This window comes from Ranitomeya variabilis, chromosome 1 (genome assembly GCF_051348905.1).
Source record: "Ranitomeya variabilis isolate aRanVar5 chromosome 1, aRanVar5.hap1, whole genome shotgun sequence".
Classification (NCBI taxonomy): Eukaryota; Metazoa; Chordata; class Amphibia; order Anura; family Dendrobatidae; genus Ranitomeya; species Ranitomeya variabilis.
The window spans coordinates 581,970,993-581,991,011 of NC_135232.1; positions in this window are offsets into that span (position 1 = coordinate 581,970,993).

Here is a 20,019-nt window from a genome sequence, read left to right on the forward strand (position 1 = left end):
AAGTAAAAAAAAATGTTTTAAATAATTGTAAAAATATTAAAAAAATCAAAAATAATAATAAAAAAATCAAAAGATATTGTATCTCTAAATAAATATTTGAATGAAAAAAAATAATAAAAGTACACATATCTGATATCATCATGTCTGCAACGACCCAACCTATAAAACTGTCCCACTAGTAAACCCTTTTAGTGAACACCATAACAAAATAAATAAAAAACAAGGCAAAAAACAACGCTTTATCATCATAGTGCTGAACAAAAAGTGGAATAAAACGCGATAAAAAAGACAGCTATAAATAAACATGGTGCCGCAGAAAACATCATTTTGTCCTACAAACAACAAGCTGCCATACAGCTCCATGAGCAGAAAAATAAAAAAGTTATAGCTCTCAGAATAAAGCGATGCAAAAATAATTATTTTTTCTATAAACTAGTTTTTATTGTATAAAAGCTCCAAAACATAAAAAAGCGATATAAATGAGGTATCGCTGTAATCGTACTGACCCGAAGAATAAAACTGCTTTATCAATTTTACCAATGACTAAAAGACTGACTGGTACTTCCATAAAGAACAAAAAGACAGTGCCACAATGGAGGGTGAAAAAATAGGAGCTTACATTTATTCTGCCTCCTGTAGCAGGATGCAGAATAAATGTAAGCTCCTATTTTTTCACCCTCCATTGTGGCGCTGTCTTTTTGTTCTTTATGGTCTTGGTACTGTCCGGGATGGGCTCCCTGGTTTTGGACGTGCGCCCTTGTGTCAGCTGAGACCTTCAATTTATATATAAAAGGGTGCTGTTTTGACTTTCTTTTGTTTTGACTGGTACTTCCATGCTAAAAATTTTGGATGTGAAATAAATTTTTTGGGAAAAAAGTTAATTGTTCATTTTTTTTCACATTCCAAAAATTCCTGTGAAACACCTGAAGGGTTAATAAACTTCTTGAATGTGGTTTTGAGCACCTTGAGATGTGCAGTTTTTAGAATGGTGTCACACTTGGGTATTTTCTATCATATAGACCCCTCAAAGTGACTTCAAATGAGACGTGGTCCCTAAAAAAAATTGTGTTGTAAAAATGAGAAATTACTGGTCAACTTTTAACCCTTATAACTTCTTAAGAAAAAAAATTGTTTCCAAAATTGTGCTGATGTAAAGTAGACATGTGGGAAATGTTACTTATTAAGTATTTTGTGTGATATATCTCTGTGATTTAAGGGCATGAAAAGTAAAATTTGGAAAATTGCAACATTTTCAAAATTTTCACCAAAATTTCGGGTTTTTTCACAAATAAACGCAGGTAATATCAAATAAATGTTACCACTAAGGCCGGCGTCACACTGGCGAGTTTTACGGATGTATGAGCGCAGAAAATACACCCGTAAAATATGCATAACACACGGCCCAATTATTCTCTATGGCCCAGCTCCTATCAGCCGTATTTTACGGATCCGTATTATACGGTCTTCTACGGCCATACAAAATCGCAGCATGCTGCGTTTGTCAACGTATTGCGCAAAAAAATTGCCAATGAAAGTCTATGGGGGCGAGAAAAATACGGATTCCACACGGACCAGCAGTGTGACTTGCGAGAAATACGCAGCAGTGTTCTATAGAAAAGCCGGTAATTCAATTGCCGGCTTTTCATATCTCCTTCACAAACCTGACATGATATGAGACATGGTTTACATACAGTAAACCATCTCATATCCCTTTTTTTTTGCATATTCCACACTACTAATGTTAGTAGTGTGTATGTGCAAAATGTGGGCACTCTAGCTTGTAAAATAAAGGGTTAAATGGCGGAAAAAATTGGCGCGCAATTTTCTCTGCCAGAGTGGTAAAACCAGTGACTGAGGGCAGATATTCATAGCCTAGAGAGGGTCCATGGCTATTGGCCTCCCCGGCTAAAAACATCTGCCCCCAGCCACCCCAGAAAAGGCAGATCTGGAAGATGCGCCTATTCTGGCACTTGGCCACTCTCTTCCCACTCCCGTGTAGTGGTGGGATATGGGGTAATGAAGGGTTAATGTCACCTTGCTATTGTAAGGTGACATTAAGCCAGATTAATAATGGAGAGGTGTCAATTATGACACCTATCCATTATTAATCCAATAGTATGAAATGGTTAATAAAACACACACACATTATTAAAAAGTATTTTAATGAAATAAAGACACAGGGTGTTGTAATATTTTATTATACTGGTAATCCACCTGAAGACCCTCGTTCTGTAACAAAGGAAAAATAAAAAAACAACAATATCTCATACCTTCCGTCGCTCAGGTCAAGTCCCACGAAGTAAATCCATCTGAAGGGGTTAAATCATTTTACAGCCAGGAGCTGTGCTAAAGCAGTGCTCGTGCCTGTAAAAACCCCGTGGAATGAATGGAAAGCAGGGTGACCTGTAGTTACCTTGAGTCGCGGTGAGGCGCCCTCTGCTGGATGTCCTCATATGAACTCGAGCGTGGGAACTTTTACCAGGCTCCAGTTCATGAGGACATCCAGCAGAGGGCGCCTCACCGCAACTCAAGGTAACTACAGGTCATTCCTATGCAATCCATTCATTCCCGGGGGTTTTACAGCCACGAGCACTGCTTTAGCACAGCTCCTGGCTGTAAAATGATTTAACCCCTTCAGATGGATTTACTTCGTGGGACTTGACCTGAGCGACGGAAGGTATGAGATATTGTTGAGTTTTTATTTTCCCTTTGTTACAGGACGAGGGTCATCAGGTGGATTACCAGTATAATAAAATATTACAGCAACCTGTGTCTTTATTTCATTAAAATACTTTTAAAAAATGTGTGTGTGTTTTATTACCATTTCGTACTATTGGATTAATAATGGATAGGTGTCATAATTGACGCCTCTCCATTATTAATCTGGCTTAATGTCACCTTACAATAGCAAGGTGACATTAACCCTTCATTACCCCATATCCCACCGCTACACGGGAATGGGAAGAGAGTGGCCAAGTGCCAGATTAGGCGCATCTTCCAGATGTGCCTTTTCTGGGGTGGCTGGGGGCAGATGTTTGTAGCCAGGGGGGGGGCAATAACCATGGACCCTCTCTAGGCTCTTAATATCTGCCCTCAGTCACTGGCTTTACCACTCTGGTGGAGAAAATTGCGCGGGAGCCCACGCCAATTTTTTCCGCCATTTAACCCTTTATTTTACAAGCTAGAGTGCCCACATTTTGCACATACACACTACCAACATTAGTAGTGTGGAATATGCAAAATAAAAAGGGATATGAGATGGTTTACTGTATGTAAACCATGTCTCATATCCTGTCGGGTTTGGGAAGGAGAAAGAAAAAGCCGGCAATTGAATTACCGGCTTTTCACATATCTCGCGCGGAATTAAATATAAATACAGAATATATACAGTGCCTACAAGTAGTATTCAACCCCCTGCAGATTTAGCAGGTTTACACATTTGGAATTAACTTGGCATTGTGATATTTGGACTGTAGATCAGCCTGGAAGTGTGAAATGCACTGCAGCAAAAAAGAATGTTATTTCTTTGTTTATTTTTTTTTTAAATTGTGAAAAGTTTTTTCAGAGGGTCATTTATTATTCAACCCCTCAACCCCCCAGAATTCTGTTTGGTTCCCCTAAAGTATTAAGAAGTAGTTCAGGCACAAAGAACAATGAGCTTCACATGTTTGGATTAATTATCTCTTTTTCCAGCCTTTTCTGACTATTTAAGACCCTCCCCAAACTTGTGAACAGCACTCATACATGGTCAACATGGGAAAGACAAAGGAGCATTCCAAGGCCATCAGAGACAAGATCGTGGAGGGTCACAAGGCTGGCAAGGGGTACAAAACCCTTTCCAAGGAGTTGGGCCTACCTGTCTCCACTGTTGGAAGCATCATCCGGAAGTGGAAGGCTTATGGAACTACTGTTAGCCTTCCACGGCCTGGACAGCCTTTGAAAGTTTCCTCCCGTGCCGAGGCCAGGCTTGTCCGAAGAGTCAAGGCTAACCCAAGGACAACAAGGAAGGAGCTCCGGGAAGATCTCATGGCAGTGGGAACATTGGTTTCAGTCAATACCATAAGTAACATACTCCACCGCAATGGTCTCCATTCCAGACGAGCCCGTAAGGTACCTTTACTTTCAAAGCGTCATGTCAAGGCTCGTCTACAGTTTGCTCATGATCACTTGGAGGACTCTGAGACTGACTGGTTCAAGGTTCTCTGGTCTGATGAGACCAAGATCGAGATCTTTGGTGCCAACCACACACGTGACGTTTGGAGACTGGATGGCACTGCATACGACCCCAAGAATACCATCCCTACAGTCAAGCATGGTGGTGGCAGCATCATGCTGTGGGGCTGTTTCTCAGCCAAGGGGCCTGGCCATCTGGTCCGCATCCATGGGAAGATGGATAGCACGGCCTACCTGGAGATTTTGGCCAAGAACCTCCGCTTCTCCATCAAGGATCTTAAGATGGGTCGTCATTTCATCTTCCAACAAGACAACGACCCAAAGCACACAGCCAAGAAAACCAAGGCCTGGTTCAAGAGGCAAAAAATCAAGGTGTTGCAGTGGCCTAGTCAGTCTCCTGACCTTAACCCAATTGAAAACTTGTGGAAGGAGCTCAAGATTAAAATCCACATGAGACACCCAAAGAACCTAGATAACTTGGAGAAGATCTGCATGGAGGAGTGGGCCAAGATAACTCCAGAGACCTGTGCCGGCCTGATCAGGTCTTATAAAAGACGATTATTAGCTGTAATTGCAAACAAAGGTTATTCCACAAAATATTAAACCTAGGGGTTGAATAATAATTGACCCACACTTTTATGTTTAAAATTTATAAAAATTTAACTGAGCAACAAAACTTTTTGGTTTGTAAGATTTATGTATCTGTTAATAAATCCTGCTCTTGTTTGAAGTTTGAAGGCTCTAACTTATTTGCATCTTATTAAACCTGCTAAATCTTCAGGGGGTTGAATACTACTTGTAGGCACTGTATATATATATATATATATATATGTGTATCAATGATATATATATATGTATATATATATATATATATATATATATATATATATATATATGTTTTAATGAACATTTGAGCACATAAATCCATTAGATGTCGGTTTTGCAAGCCTGCGAGAAAATATCGCAGTACGGATGCCATACGGATTACATACGGAGGATGCCATGTGCAAAATACGCTGACACACACTGCCTACGGATGACATACGGATCACTATTTTGGGAACATTTCTGCGTATTACGGCCGTAAAAAACAGACCGTATTTTCTTACGCCTAGTGTGACGCCGGCCTAACATGAAGTACATTATGTCACGAGAAAAAAGTCTCAGAATCACTGGGATCCGTTGAAGCGTTCCAGAGTTATAACGTCATAAAGGGACAGTGGTCAGAAATGTAAAAATTAGCCCGGTCATTAATCCACCCTCGGGGGTAAAGAGACTAAGGGAACCTGTCAGAATGATTTTACTGGTTCGTCCTTTAGTTACCTTGTTTAAACCGTTAGTTACTTAGGTTTTTCAGTGAGTGCAGATATTCTGAACTTACAGCCTAATAGCCAAGTAGAAGGAAAAAAGGCATCTGTTAAAGAGGAGACAGAGGCTTTCTCTAACCTGAATTTTTTTTTCATCCTCCACTGATTTAAAGGAAAAAAATATTGTAAAAGGTACAATTTAAAGGGAACGTGTCTTGTAGTTCATGCCATATTCAAATAAGCCTGGAAAAGCATTGAAGCAGTGTCAGTGAACTCAGCATACCTGACAAATTGTACTACCAGGCAATTTTGCATGTTTTTAATGCTTGATTTCTCAGCAATATCCCTTTGGATTACTACAAAACTGGTCTCATTTTTATTATTGTGTTTGGACCAATACAGCCATACTGTAGAACACAAGTTTAAATGATAAAAATATTCCTGACAAGTTCCCTTTGATTGGTGTGTATTATTACATGATGTTTTTCCTTTAAATCAATAAAGAATGGAAAATAATTCTTCTTACAGAAGATAACTTCTTTTTACTCTTTTTCAGATGTGTTTTTTTCCCTGTATTTGGCTTTTACACAGTAACAGTTCGAAATCTCTTCACACAGTGAAAAACAAAAGTAACCAAAGGACGAAAAAATAAAATCATCCCTTTATTTAATACCAATTAGTATTTTTTTCCTTTAAATCAATACAAAATGAAAAAATAATTCTTGTAGGAGAAAAAAAAATGTATACACTGTTTTTCGGATGTGATTTTTTCCCTATACTTGGCCACTACACTGTAACTGTAATCTCTGCCCTCACTGAAAAGACAAAGTAACCAAGGGCTGAACCAGTAAAATCATCCTGACCGGTTCCGATTAATCTGTATCGATACTATTTTTTTCCGTTGCCTCAATATAGAATGAAAAATAATTCCTGTTAGAGAAAACAGTCGTTGTCAACTCTTTCTTGGATGTTTTTTTTTCATGATAATTAGTTATTACAAAATAACTGTTCAGAATCTCTGCACTCATGGTAATCATTACCCATCAAATACCATGTCACAGTGGTGTTAGTATCAAGAGAAAAAGCAATATCCCCCCTCTGTCAATTATTCTATATTAATACCTCCCTTTCAGCGCCAGATAGAACTGAAGGGGTTAAGTAGGCGGCATCACAGACGCAGCGCCGGACATTATGTGTGTGGTCCGACCCTGGGCTCCAAGAAGATGGAGGCTACGTGAGGGATCTTCAGAGATTTTTCCTGTCACACCTGAGACGCAGCGCCGGATATGATATATGCGTTCCAGTGCTGCACTCCAAAAGAGGTAATGAATGAAAGTCACATGACTAACTTTACCGAAAGTGACGTTTGCGGTTCACCTGTGCGTTCCACACTAAGGCGCACAGGAAATGACATAGGTACACTCACCATATGAGGATTAATCGGCGGTCTATTTAATCTGAACACCTTCAGTGACAGGGTAAGCCGTTCCTTCCCCACACGCACAACGGATCCTAAATAGAAATGGATCTAGTTTATTACTTTACCTTCCCCTGATGAGTATAAGAGACGAAACGCGTCGGGAGGAAAGTCTATTGGGGTCACGGTAACAAGGGTACTTTTTGGAACACGAATCCGGGGTATTGTATGGATGAAAATAATTGCCTCCCCTGAATGGTCCTTCTGGTCCTTCTTGGTCAAGGAAAGCGAGGTGAGAACTTTGCTAATTATATGTACCTGGCATTGGGTTGATAGAGAAAAATAAGGTGAGAGTTAACTCTATTTCAATTTCACCCAAACTTCGAATATTGCTTGTTCTCTTGATACTAAGGGTACTGTCACACAGTACCATTTTGATCGCTACGACGGTACGATTCGTGACGTTCCAGCGATATCGTTACGATATCGCAGTGTCTGACACGCAGCAGCGATCAGGGATCCTGCTGAGAATCGTACGTCGTAGCAGATCGTGTGGAACTTTCTTTCGTCGCTTGATCACCCGCTGACATCGCTGGATCGTTGTGTGTGACAGCGATCCAGCGATGTGTTCGCTTGTAACCAGGGTAAACATCGGGTAACTAAGCGCAGGGCCGCGCTTAGTAACCCGGTGTTTACCCTGGTTACAAGCGTATACGTAAAAAAAACAAACAGTACATACTTACATTCCGGTGTCTGTCCTCCGGCGTCTCAGCTTCTCTGCACTGTGTGCGCGCCTGTCAGCCGGAAAGCGAGCACAGCGGTGACGCGGTGACGTCACCGCTGTGCTTTCCGGCTATGGCGCTTACACAATGGAGAGAAGCAGAACGCCGGGGACAGACACCGGAATGTAAGTATGTACTGTTTGTTTTTTTTACGTTTACGCTGGTAACCACGGTAAACATCGGGTTACTAAGCGCGGCCCTGCGCTTAGTTACCCGATGTTTACCCTGGTTACCGGGGACTTCGGCATCGCTCCAGCGCCGTGATTGCAACGTGTGACCGCAGTCTACGACGCTGGAGCGATATTCATACGATCGCTGCGACGTCACGGATCGTGCCGTCGTAGCGATCAAAATGGTACTGTGTGACAGTACCTTAACACCACTGTGACATGGTATTTGATGGATAAGGATTATCACTGTGGATTTTCATTCTATGGCCTCTTTTGGAGTCCAAAAACTGCTACTCAAGGTAGCAGCTGTGTGTTTCTCTTGTGAAGTTTGTGTCTATTTTATTGCCATTGAGGCTTTTTAGAATATTTTCCCATTAAAGTTTTTTTATTTTATTGAGTAATCACACCCTGCTTTTGATATTTGATTTGGATTGGTGGTCATTGCTATTTCTGATATTTATCTAACTGTGGCATGACTGGTTTTCTGACTAGAGGAATTAACACTGATAATTGGGTTGCAGAAGCCAAAGAGGTTTTTTCAGATAGAAATTTTACACAACCTAAATATACACCTTCGTACAATAATGCCTTTAAAGAACTGAAGAAGGTATAGAAGGCCAGGAGCTTGAGGTGTATCGCGCACTGGCTCACGAATCCCCTACATGACTTGCTATCACCAGAGTATATATCTGGCAGCGGAAGACGGGAAAAGGTCGGAACAGGGGTGGCAGTGGACAAACTTGCTGCAGCCATGCTAGCAGCCTAAACAGCTACTGCGGTAACATCCACAGCTGAGGCTATACGCTTGAGAGCCGCCAACCTGCCCTCCAGCAGCTGGATGTACCGCTGCAGTCGCTGTTCGTCCGCCATTACTAGCAAGATCCTGGCGCTAGTATAATGTTAGGACTGGCGGAACACACCAAATAATAATATTAGAGAATATGAGGTGTGTTCGCAGTCCGGGGTCCACCATGCAGAGATGACACCTGCTGCTGAGTAATGGCGGATGGACGCTTGCTCACACATGGGTTAGACCTCACCCAGTGTGAATGGAAGTAAACTCTGTTGCTTCACAGAGTCGGCGGCCCTGTTAGCAGTCACAAGGTGCAGTTTAAAGACACTAGTGGGATCCCTATAAATCACCCCCACTAAACTGGTGATTGGACTCACTCTGACCCTCGGTGGCTTTTGAGCCCGCGCCTGAGGACGCCCTGAGTCAGATGCTGAGTCCAAGCAGGAATTCCTACACTACACTGACCGGCTGTCAGGAAAGCGCACTGATTGCGCACAGTGCTGTACAGGCGGGCACTGCGAATAGATGCTGAAACGTGTGCTAAGTGTGCAGGTAGCACTGTCAGGCGCTAGATAGCTTCTACCATTCGCAAGCAGTCATCAACACGAGGAATGGGAATGATTAAGGAGTTTTCATCCATCGACAGACATTCATCTACACACACACGTTATCAAGTTTATACTAGCGCATGGCCGTGTGGCCATGCAAACCTCTTATAGCTGTAGCTATCAAGCACCTTCCAAATGGTCCAATAGGAGCTGCTACAGGACCTGAGCATGTGACCCCCGACCTCAAATGGGAGGTCGTCCTGTGGGCATGCTCAGTATGGGAAAAGCAGGACTTAGTCCCTGAAATGCCTGCTCTCTGCTGATCAGTACTGGCTACAAAGGCAGAGCCTTTAAAGGCAGTAGTAACCAAGCGCACAGTATCAGCTTGAGACAGACGCTGGGCCATACGTCTCCGCTGAGCAGGCTCAACTGTGGCTGGAGATGAATGGGAGACCGCAGCAGACATGCTTCAAGACTCTCCCTGTGCAGCAGTGGGAACTCGACTTCTAACAAACGTTTCCTCCAGAGTGTTGAATACATCTGAGGTGCAGGTCCTGAATAAAGGCTTTAATTTTGTGCCAACCTCAGACTTTCAACTCTTTGATAGTATTAATGACCTCCACCTTTTTGTGGAAAAACTTAAGTGGAGGAAGCACTTTATCAAAGAGGATAAACGGATTTGTTAAGACATGGACATTCTGGATTCCCTCTTGGCAGATGTCAGATTCCTTTATGGCTTGGCAGACGCGGAATCCACGGGTATAGGACCATTTACTAGTGATGAGCAAGTGTACTCGTTGCTCGGGTTTTCCCGAGCACGCTCAGGTGACCTCCGAGTATTTATGACTGCTCGGAGAGTTAGTTTTCATCCCGGCAGCTGAATGATTTACAGCTACTAGCCTGCTTGATTACATGTGGGGGTTTCCTAGCAACCAGGCAACCCCCATATGTACTTAGGCTGGCTACTAGCTGTAAATCAAAGCAAACATAACAAATTTATACTAGATTTGCTGCAGTTTTCTCTAACAAAAAACTTTTTTATTTTTAATGGCTCCACCTACCACCAGCTTAGGGGCACAGCAATGGGCAATTCTTGTGCGCCAACCTATGCCAATTTGCTCCTGGGCTGGTGGGAGGAGACCGTCATTTTTAGTAACTCATATCTGGACGAACAATCCAAGATAACTCTATGGTCACGATATATCAATGATGTGCTGTTGATATGGAACGGGAACGCGGTGGAACTAACACATTTTGTGACTAGACTGAATGACAATGATTTAGGACTCTCATTCACATTTGCATTCCATGATCAAGAGTTACCTTTTCTGGATCTTCCCATTCAAAAAATGCCTGATGGTCACTTAAGTACAAAGACATACAGGAAGCCGACCTCTACTAACACATTTCTTCGATGGGATAGCCACCATTCTGTCTCTTTAAAGAAGGGCATCCCTAAGGGACAATATTTAAGGTTACGCCGTAACTGCTCCTCTGAGAGTGATTATCAGACTCAAGCAGCTGATTTGCCTACACGTTTTGCAGATAGAGGTTATCCAGATAGTATTCTAAGGAAAGCTTACAAGGAGGTCGAAAAAAACAGCAGAAATAAACTGCTAATACCAGCCCCCCAAAAAGATGAGAATTCTGCATGTCGCTTCATTACTACATACAGTAATGGCGCACATCAAATTCGAAAAATTCTGGAAAAACATTGGTCTGTTTTACACATGGATGAGGACACTGGAGAACTGGTGGGTCCCTATCCGAGAATTACCTTTCAAAAGGGGAAATCAATAGGAGATAGACTTGTATGCAGCGCCCCAGAGTCCTGGTCGTTGCAGTACTGTGGCTCCGCCGCTATGGGGAGCTATGGTGCGTCCGATGGCACTGAAGGAGTTCATCTGATCAGGTATCACAGACACCAATACATTTCACAGCCGGGCCTCCGGGGGGAGCTAAGGGTGCTATTCATTAGGCCACTCCCCACCATAGTGGGTAAACTGGGGGTCAGGCAGGAAGTTAGATCAGAAAGCTGACTGGGTTGGAACCAGGCAACACCTTGTGGCAGAGGGTGTTGTAGGGGAAGATACAGTAGGGTCTCTGTCAGGGGTGGGATCCTGACAGAGGCTTGGCAACGAGAACGAACGTAACGGGACCGTGCCTGCTCCGGGTAGCGGCGGTGCCCAAGAAAGGATTAGAAGAGAGATAGATTGTGCTGAGTGAGAAACGGGATCACGCAAAGGAGAAATACCAGTAGGAGTCGTGCTGTAAGACCGAAGCAACATCCTACTGAGGCGCACTACCGGTGGCCGGAACGCCGAGGGAGTAGAATAACATTCAGCTTCAAGCAATACTCCAAACAGCGGCAGGGCAGTCAGTCTCAGGCGGGCTGTCTAACTCAAATCACCTATGAAGTCTTGGGAGGCAATTGTGGGAGAGGGGCGTCTCTAGGGTCCCGGAAGAACTCCAGGCCTACCCGTCAAACGGGTGCCGTTCCTACCCGAACCTCAGGGAGGGACGGAGGATTAGCAGAACATCATCTAGTCGAGTTGTGAGGGAACATCAGAAACAGACACAACAGTTGTGGGGTACTTTCCGTAAGCACAGCAGGGAAGGACTACAACACATAGCGCTAGGGGGAAGGCACAGATTTCCTCCTGTGAAGAGAACTCTGGAAGTGTCATTGGACCGGCCGGACTTGCGCAGCCTGGTGAGCCGTATTCTGGATTGAGGACCCAGAGATCTTCAGTAAAGAGGTAAAGAGACTGCAACCTGGTGTCCTCATTATTTACCGCGACTTTGCCGTGCTTAAGCTGATAGCTGAGGACCTACTGCCTGGACCTTCTGTAGGTGACTTCCGCAATCCGGGCTGAAAATCATGATGTCATTTAGATAAGCTGCGGCGTGCTTTTTGGGCTTCACATTTTAAAAATGATATTCAGAAGTTGGAGTCAGTTCAAAGGCAGCAACTAGATTACAAAGGATGGAAGGCATCTCATATCATGAGAGAATGGAAAAGTTGGGCTTGTTTAGTTTAGAAAAAATACGCCTCAGAGGAGATCTCATTTATATGTATAAATACATGTGCGGTCAGTACAGAGGACGGCACATGACTTATTCCTTCCAAAGACCATACTAAGGACCAAGGGGCGCCCATTACTGGAGGAAGAAAGGTGATTCCAGCAGCTAAATAGGAAAGGGTTCTTTACAGTTAGAGCAGTCAGACTGTGGAATGCCGACAACAAGAGGTAGTAATGGCCGACTCTATAACAGCTGTTATACAAGGGATGGATGATTTCCTCAGTACAGAACATTATGGGTTATAGATAATATTGTGACAATGTAATAATGGTGGAAAAGGGTTGAACTTTATGGGCTGAGCTCTTCTTTCAATCTATGTAACTATGTACAAGAGCTGTGTCTTATAATAAACCATATGTGATCAGCATATGACCATGATAAGTTGTTATTCACTACAAGTAAACAGTGCACATCTGTTTAGCATTGACAGCAAGCAGAGATCTTGAAAACTGTAATGAATTTTTACACTTTTATTTCCCCAAAAGGGTTTCTGCACAGATGGCCCAGATATGGCTGGTGCAGGACACCAGGTACATAGCGATTCAGTACAGTGAACCCATCTCTGGCTTCACACTGAGCAAATGGGAACAGAAGAAATTACACGTATCTGCCGAGCCCGTCACCGTTCACACCTCTTTATTCTTATTGTAACAGCTTTGCTTTTGTTAACTGATGTTAAAAGTGCTGTTACCTTCAGCTTAATTATGTGAAAAGCCAAAATTGTCAGTCTGATGGCAAGGAAGAGGCTGAACAGTGAGAAAGGGACCTGAGAAGATACCAAGCGTTATTGTAAATCTATAAATTCTATGCAATCTTTTATATGTTTATCTATCTATTATCTATCTATCTATCTATCTATCTATCTATCTATCTATCTATCTATCTATCTATCTATCTATCTCTCTATCTATCTATTATCTATCTATGTATCTATCTATTATCTATTTATCTATCTATCATCTATCTATGTATCTCTCTCTATCTATCTATCTATCTATCTATCTATTATCTATCTATTATAATCTATATATAATCTTTTATCTATATATCTATCTATTACCTATCTATTATCTACCTATCTATTATCTATCGATTATCTATCAATCTATTATCTGTTATCTATCTATTATCGATCTACCTCTCTGGACCAGATATCACGACCCTACTAACCAGAATCCCACAATGTCTGTCCGCTATTTCATCCTTCTTCTCCGCTAGATTTCTAAAACCTTATATGGACAAAACAGAATTCATTGTCTTTCCCCCATCTCTCGCGACCCCCCCAACGGACCTATCCATTACAGTAAATGGCTGCCCGCTCTCCCCAGTCCCACAAGCTCGCTGTCTCGGGGTAATCCTTGACTCTGATGATCTCTCAAACCACATATCCAAGCCCTTTCCACTTCCTGTCGCCTTTAACTCAAAAATATTTCACGGATCTGTACATTCCTAAACTAAGAATCTGCAAAAACCCTAGTCCATGCCCTCATCATCTCTCGCCTTGACTACTGCAACCTCCTGCTCTGTGGCCTGCCCTCGAACACTCTCGCACCATGAGACATGTCCGCTGCTCCTGTCAGCACCACTAAGCATACACAGATGTTAATTTCACCGCACTCCCGATGCGATAGCATAGGGCCTATTCCTAGTGGGCTAATAAAGTCCACTTTTTTATCATTTATTGGAGTGCTGCCTCCTTTTTTCTTTTTTCTCATTTATACAAATGGATATTTGTTTGGGGGGCCCTGCACCCTGAATTCATCTATACGGTGCTGTTCTAGTTTTTTCTTCTATCATCTATCTATTATCTACAGTATCTATTTATATATTATCTATCTATTATCTATCATATATTATCTATAATCTATCTATTATCTATCATCTTTCTATCATCTATCTATATATCTATTATCTATCTAGTATCTGTAATAAATTATCTATCTAATATCTATCTATCTATTATTAATCTATTATCGATTATATATCTATTATCTATTATATATCTATTATTTATCATCTATCTATCCATTATCTATCTATTATCTATCCATCTATCTATCTATTTTGGTGGGGTGGCTCACTCAGCTGTACATGGAGGTAGACACAGGGACACTGTCTCTTTAAGTCCTTCACTGGTCTACTGTATACATGTAAATCACAGCCCATACACCCACCCATTCAGGGTTAGCCAAACACACAGTTCAGTTCAGCACCAAAACGAGCCTGTCTGGAGTTAGCCTCTCCAGACACACTGAACATTGAATGCCTCAGCAGGCCGACTATTTAAACCCCAGACCACACCCTGGGGAGGAGGTATTGAGAACAACCCCCCACCTGCTCTATGGTTATTTAAAAAAAAACACCCCTTAAAATAGCTGCTTATCCCTTCTCAACACTTAGTGTGCTGGATAGTGTTGAGCGATACCGTCCGATACTTGAAAGTATCGGTATCGGATAGTATCGGCCGATACCCGAAAAGTATCGGATATCGCCGATACCGATACCCGATACCAATACAAGTCAATGGGACACCAAGTATCGGAAGGTATCCTGTATGGTTTCCAGGGTCTGAAGGAGAGGAAACTCTCCTTCAGGCCCTGGGATCCATATTAATGTGTAAAATAAAGAATAAAAATAAAAAATATTGATATACTCACCTCTCCGACGCAGCCTGGACCTTACCGATGTAACCGGCAGCTTCCGTTCCTAAGAATGAGCGCTTGAAAGACCTTAGATGACGTTGCGGCTTGTGATTTGTCGCGTGAGCGGTCACGTGACCGCCACGCGACCAATCACAAGCCGCGACGTCATCTAAGGTCTTTCAAGCGCTTGAAAGACCTTAGATGACGTCGCGGCTTGTGATTGGTCGCGTGGCGGTCACGTGACCGCTCACGCGACCAATCACAAGCTGAGACGTCATCTAAGGTCTTTCAAGCGCTCATTCTTAGGAACGGAAGATGCCGGTTACATCGGTAAGGTCCAGGCTGCGTCGGAGAGGTGAGTATATCAATATTTTTTTTTTTTATTCTTTATTTTACACATTAATATCGATCCCGATACAGATTCCCGATATCACAAAAGTATCGGATCTCGGTATCGGAATTCCGATACAGCAAATATCAGCCGATACCCGATACTTGCGGTATCGGAATGCTCAACACTAGTGCTGGAGCAAAACTTATGTGTTTCAAATCACTGAAGCTAATAGCCTCAGTGAAGCATATCTCCCCTTCAGAACTTTGCCAGTTACTTTGTCACATATCTCCCCCCTCTGCCCAAAGACGGGGGTTTTGGCACCTTCAATCACTAAACGGAGAAGTCTGGACACAACATATGCATTACTATGTAATTTCCCAAGCTCCACATAGAAATTAAAGGCCTGGAGAGCTAGAAACCACCTAGTCACCAGGGTATTCTTCCCCTCCCTTTGCCTCATCCATCTCAGGGACACATGATCTTACACTAGCCTGAACTTTCAGGCCGAGCTTCATCTCCTGGAACACCATCTCTGCTTCAGAGGACCATTTGGCCATCGACATCTGCGTGCCTTTTAGAAAATCTGTCAGGGGTTGGCTATCATGGCGAAATTCAGGATAAATTGTCGATAGTATCCCACAATTCCCAGAAACATTTGAATTTGCTTCTTGGAGACCAGATGCAGCCAATTTAGGACTGCCTCCACCTTATTTACTTGCGACTTTATTTTGCCTCTTCTTAAGATGTAGCCCAAGTATTTTGCCTCTTCTTTCCCCATGGTGCACTTCTTTGGGTTTATGGTAAACCCTGCTTTTGTCAGTGCATCGAGTACCGCCTGAACCTTCTGCAGGTGACTTCCCCAATCTGGCTGAAGGTCACAATGTCATCCAGATAAGCTGCGGCGTACTTTTTGTGAGATGCTAGGATCCAGATCATGGCATTCTGGAAGGTAGCTGGGGCTCCTTGCAGGTCGAACGTCATCCTGGTGTAAAGAAAGCACCCGTCATTTGTAGAGAAGCCCGTCTTCTCCTTGGCACTTGGGGACAGAAGAATTTGCCACTACCCTTTCGTTAGTTCCAGTGTAGTGATATATCTGGCTGAACTAGCCTCTCAATGAATTCACCAACGTGGGGCATTGGGTACGTGTCAAATTTGGAAACCTCATTTAGCTTCCTGTAATCATTACAAAAACACCATTCTCCATCAGGCTTTGTTATTACAACAGTTGGGCTGGACCAGCCGCTCTTTGATTCCTCGATGACGCCCAGGCTCAACATTCCCCTCACGTCCTTGGAGATCACCTCACGTTTGGCTTTGGGAATTAGATACGCTTTTGGTTCATCTTCACATGCAGTTTCATCAGGATTTCATGCTCCAAAACCTGCATACAACCAGTCAACTCCAAAAACAGGTTCCGGTTCCACTCAAGCAGCTCCTGGCACTGTTGCTTCTGGGCCGGTGACAGTGTTTCTGCTACTGTGACATTCTCAACCCTGGCTTCTGGATTTCCCCCAGGCCCGTAGTTTCCATCGGTTTCCTGTCTTGCCTTGGTTTGAGCAGGTTAATGTGGTAAACCTGGTATGGCTTTCTTCTCCCTGAATGGTGGACCTTTACTTGATGTTGCTCAACTTTTAAACCACCTTGTATGGCCTTTGGCACTTTTCCAGGAACTTGCTTTCCACAATGGGGATCAACATCATCACCCGGTCTCCAGTGCCAAACTATCTCAGTCTTGCTGATTGGTTGTAGACCCTTGCCTGGGCCTCTTGTGCTTGAAGGAGGCTCTCCCTCACAATCGGCATCACTCTCGTGATCCTGTCCTGCATCTGGGCCACATGTTTAATGATGCTTCTGTGGGGTGTTATCTCCACATCCCAGGTCTCATTTGCAATGTCCAGAAGTCCTTGAGAGTGCCGTCCATGTAGCAACTTGAACGGTGAGAACCCTGTAGAGGTCTTTGGGACTTCTCTAATGAACAGTAGGTACGGTAGTGAGCAATCCCAGTCTCGGCCATCCTTCTATACAACCTTCTTAAGCATAGATTTCAAGGTGTTGTTGAACCTCTCCACCAAGCCGTCCGTCTGCAGATGGTACACCGACATCTGACGTTGGGTAATATTGAAAGTTTTGCACAACTCCCTCATCACTTTGGACATAAAAGGAGTCCCTTGGTCCCTGCAAATCTCGTTTAGCAGGAGCATCCTGGAGAAAATATGGACTAGTTCTCGAGCTATACTCCTGGCGGAGGAGTTTCTCATTGGTACCACCTCTGAGTAATGTGTTGCATTGTCCATCACCACTAGGATGTATTGGTGACCCATGGCGGAGTTAACTAAGGGCCCTGTAAGGTCTATGGCAATCTGGTCAAATGGGACCTCTGTAATCAGCAACAGCACTAGGCAACAGCAGAAGTGGGATACAGGAGCAGTTAACTGTCTTGATGACACCCAGGTCAGTGAAACCTCTAAAAGACAAGCTCTTGAGATTTTAATTGACTCTACGCATTACTTCAGAGACCGGCAGGACAGTCAATTCCAAGTTGGTTGCCCGACCTTAATACCTAAGAAGACACGGAGGCAAATTGTGGGAGAGGGTCGTCACTAGGGTCCCTATAAATAAGCTCCAGGCCTACCCCGTCATACGGGTTGTCCTATCCAGACCATCTGGGGGACAGAGAGAGAAGATCAGAAACATCCACGAAAGTTGTGAGGACTATCCCGTGGTGCTCAGCAGGGAGGTACTACAACACACAGGCGCTAGTAGGAAGGCTACTGATTTCCACCTGGTTAAGGGAACTCTGGATGTGCCTTCGGACCAGCTGGACTCTGCCTGCCCTATGAACGGTACTCTGGACTGTGGACGCTGAAGTCTTCAGTAAAAGGTAAAGAGACTTCAACCTTTGTGTCCTCGTTATTCTTTGCACCTTACATTGCCCACCATCACCATCTACACATCTGGGAAGCCCTGGGGACATACTTCACCTGTGGGAAGATAGACCATCTAGCTGCCATTCCATCACCCCAGCGGACCCCTAAGCAGCGTCGGTCACCCTGACCGAATACCACAGGTGGCATCACGAACACCAGACAAACTTCACCTTTAATTGGGCGCACCTCAGAAGGGCCACGGACCGGGTCGGGCCACTGTGACATCCCCAGGACCGAGAGAGAGAGAGAGACCCGGTACCGAGTACCCCATTGCCCTTAACGTGGGGGCGCTCTACTAAAGTCCCACCCTATTATCACCGGGTGCAGGTCCTTAACCACTCCAACCTCATGGGACTCAGCCCTACAGTTCATGTTTATAGTCACTCTGGCAATGGGGCAGTCCTTCACGTGTTTTCCAGGGATCAATTGGTGGGCGAGTGTGACCCTTATCAGGGTCACTAAACTCCCTGAGTTCAAGAGCCCTGACATCAATACCCCATTTATTGTTATGGCACATGCCTGTGGCCCCTCACTGGACTGATAGTCCACACTGCAGGTGGGGTAGGCATAATAGGAACAGAGTCTCCCCATGCTGCTGTCCATCTGTTCGTAGGACATAGGACAAAGTGTGGCTATACTATATGCCCAGGACTGAGTCACTTGGTATCCCCACCTTCTGCATAGATCCCAGAACAACTGGTGAGGGAGTGTGGCCCTTACCAGGGTCACCAAACTACCTGAGTCCAAGAGTCCCGACAACAGGACCCCATTTATTGTTACGGGACACAACTGCAGATCCTAATTGGGCTGATAGTCCACACTGTAGTATGAACAGCACTTCTCTATGCTGCAGTCCATTTGTTTGAAAGACATAGGACAATGGCCGACTATATCTCCAGGACCGTGACACCTCCAACAGAGTAAGTCTTTTCCAGCGGCCTTTGAAAACCCCTCAGCCACACCTTGGGCCTTCAGACACTCCCCAGTTGTGGTTCTACTACCTCTTTTTTAAGATTTGTGCTCCTTCTGGGTGCTCCAGTATTAGGAAGCAACACCGCCTGCCTGGCTTCTTTAGGGATCTTTCAACCACATGGTACCTGTCCACGAGGTCAACCAGGTTATCCAGGTTCTGGAGGTTTCCCTTGACAACCCAGGTCTGCACCGGCCCAGGAAAGGAGTGGATAAATCTGTCCATGACAACTCGCTTGACCATCTGGGCTGGAGTGGAGGAATCCGGCTGCAACCACTTCTGTACAAGATGTTTCATTTGGTAAATTCAAAAAAGTTCATTTTTTTTCTCATTGATGTACACTCTGCACCCCATCTTCGTCTAATCAGACAAGAGAATCTTATTTCTCATACTCTGGGAATCTTTCCTGTCTTTTTTTAGCAAACTCTATGAGGGCGTTCATATGTCTTGCACTGAGGAGAAGCTTTCGTTGGGCCACTCTGCCATAAAGGCCCAACTAGTGGAGGGTTGTAGTGATAGTTGGCTTTGTGGAACTTTCTCCCATCTCCCTACTGCATCTCTGGAGCTCAGCCACAGTGATCTTGGGGTTCTTCTTTACCTTTCTCACCAAGGATCTTCTCCCACGACTGCTCAGTTTGGCTGGACGGCCAGGTCTAGGAAGACTTCTGGTGGTCCCAAACTTCTTCCATTTAACCCCTTTACCCCCAAGGGTGGTTTGCACATTAATGACCGGGCCAATTTTTACAATTCTGACCACTGTCCCTTTATGAGGTTATAACTCTGGAACGCTTCAAAGGATCCAGGTGATTCTGACATTGTTTTCTCATGACATATTGTACTTCATGATAGTGAAAAAATTTATTTGATATTAC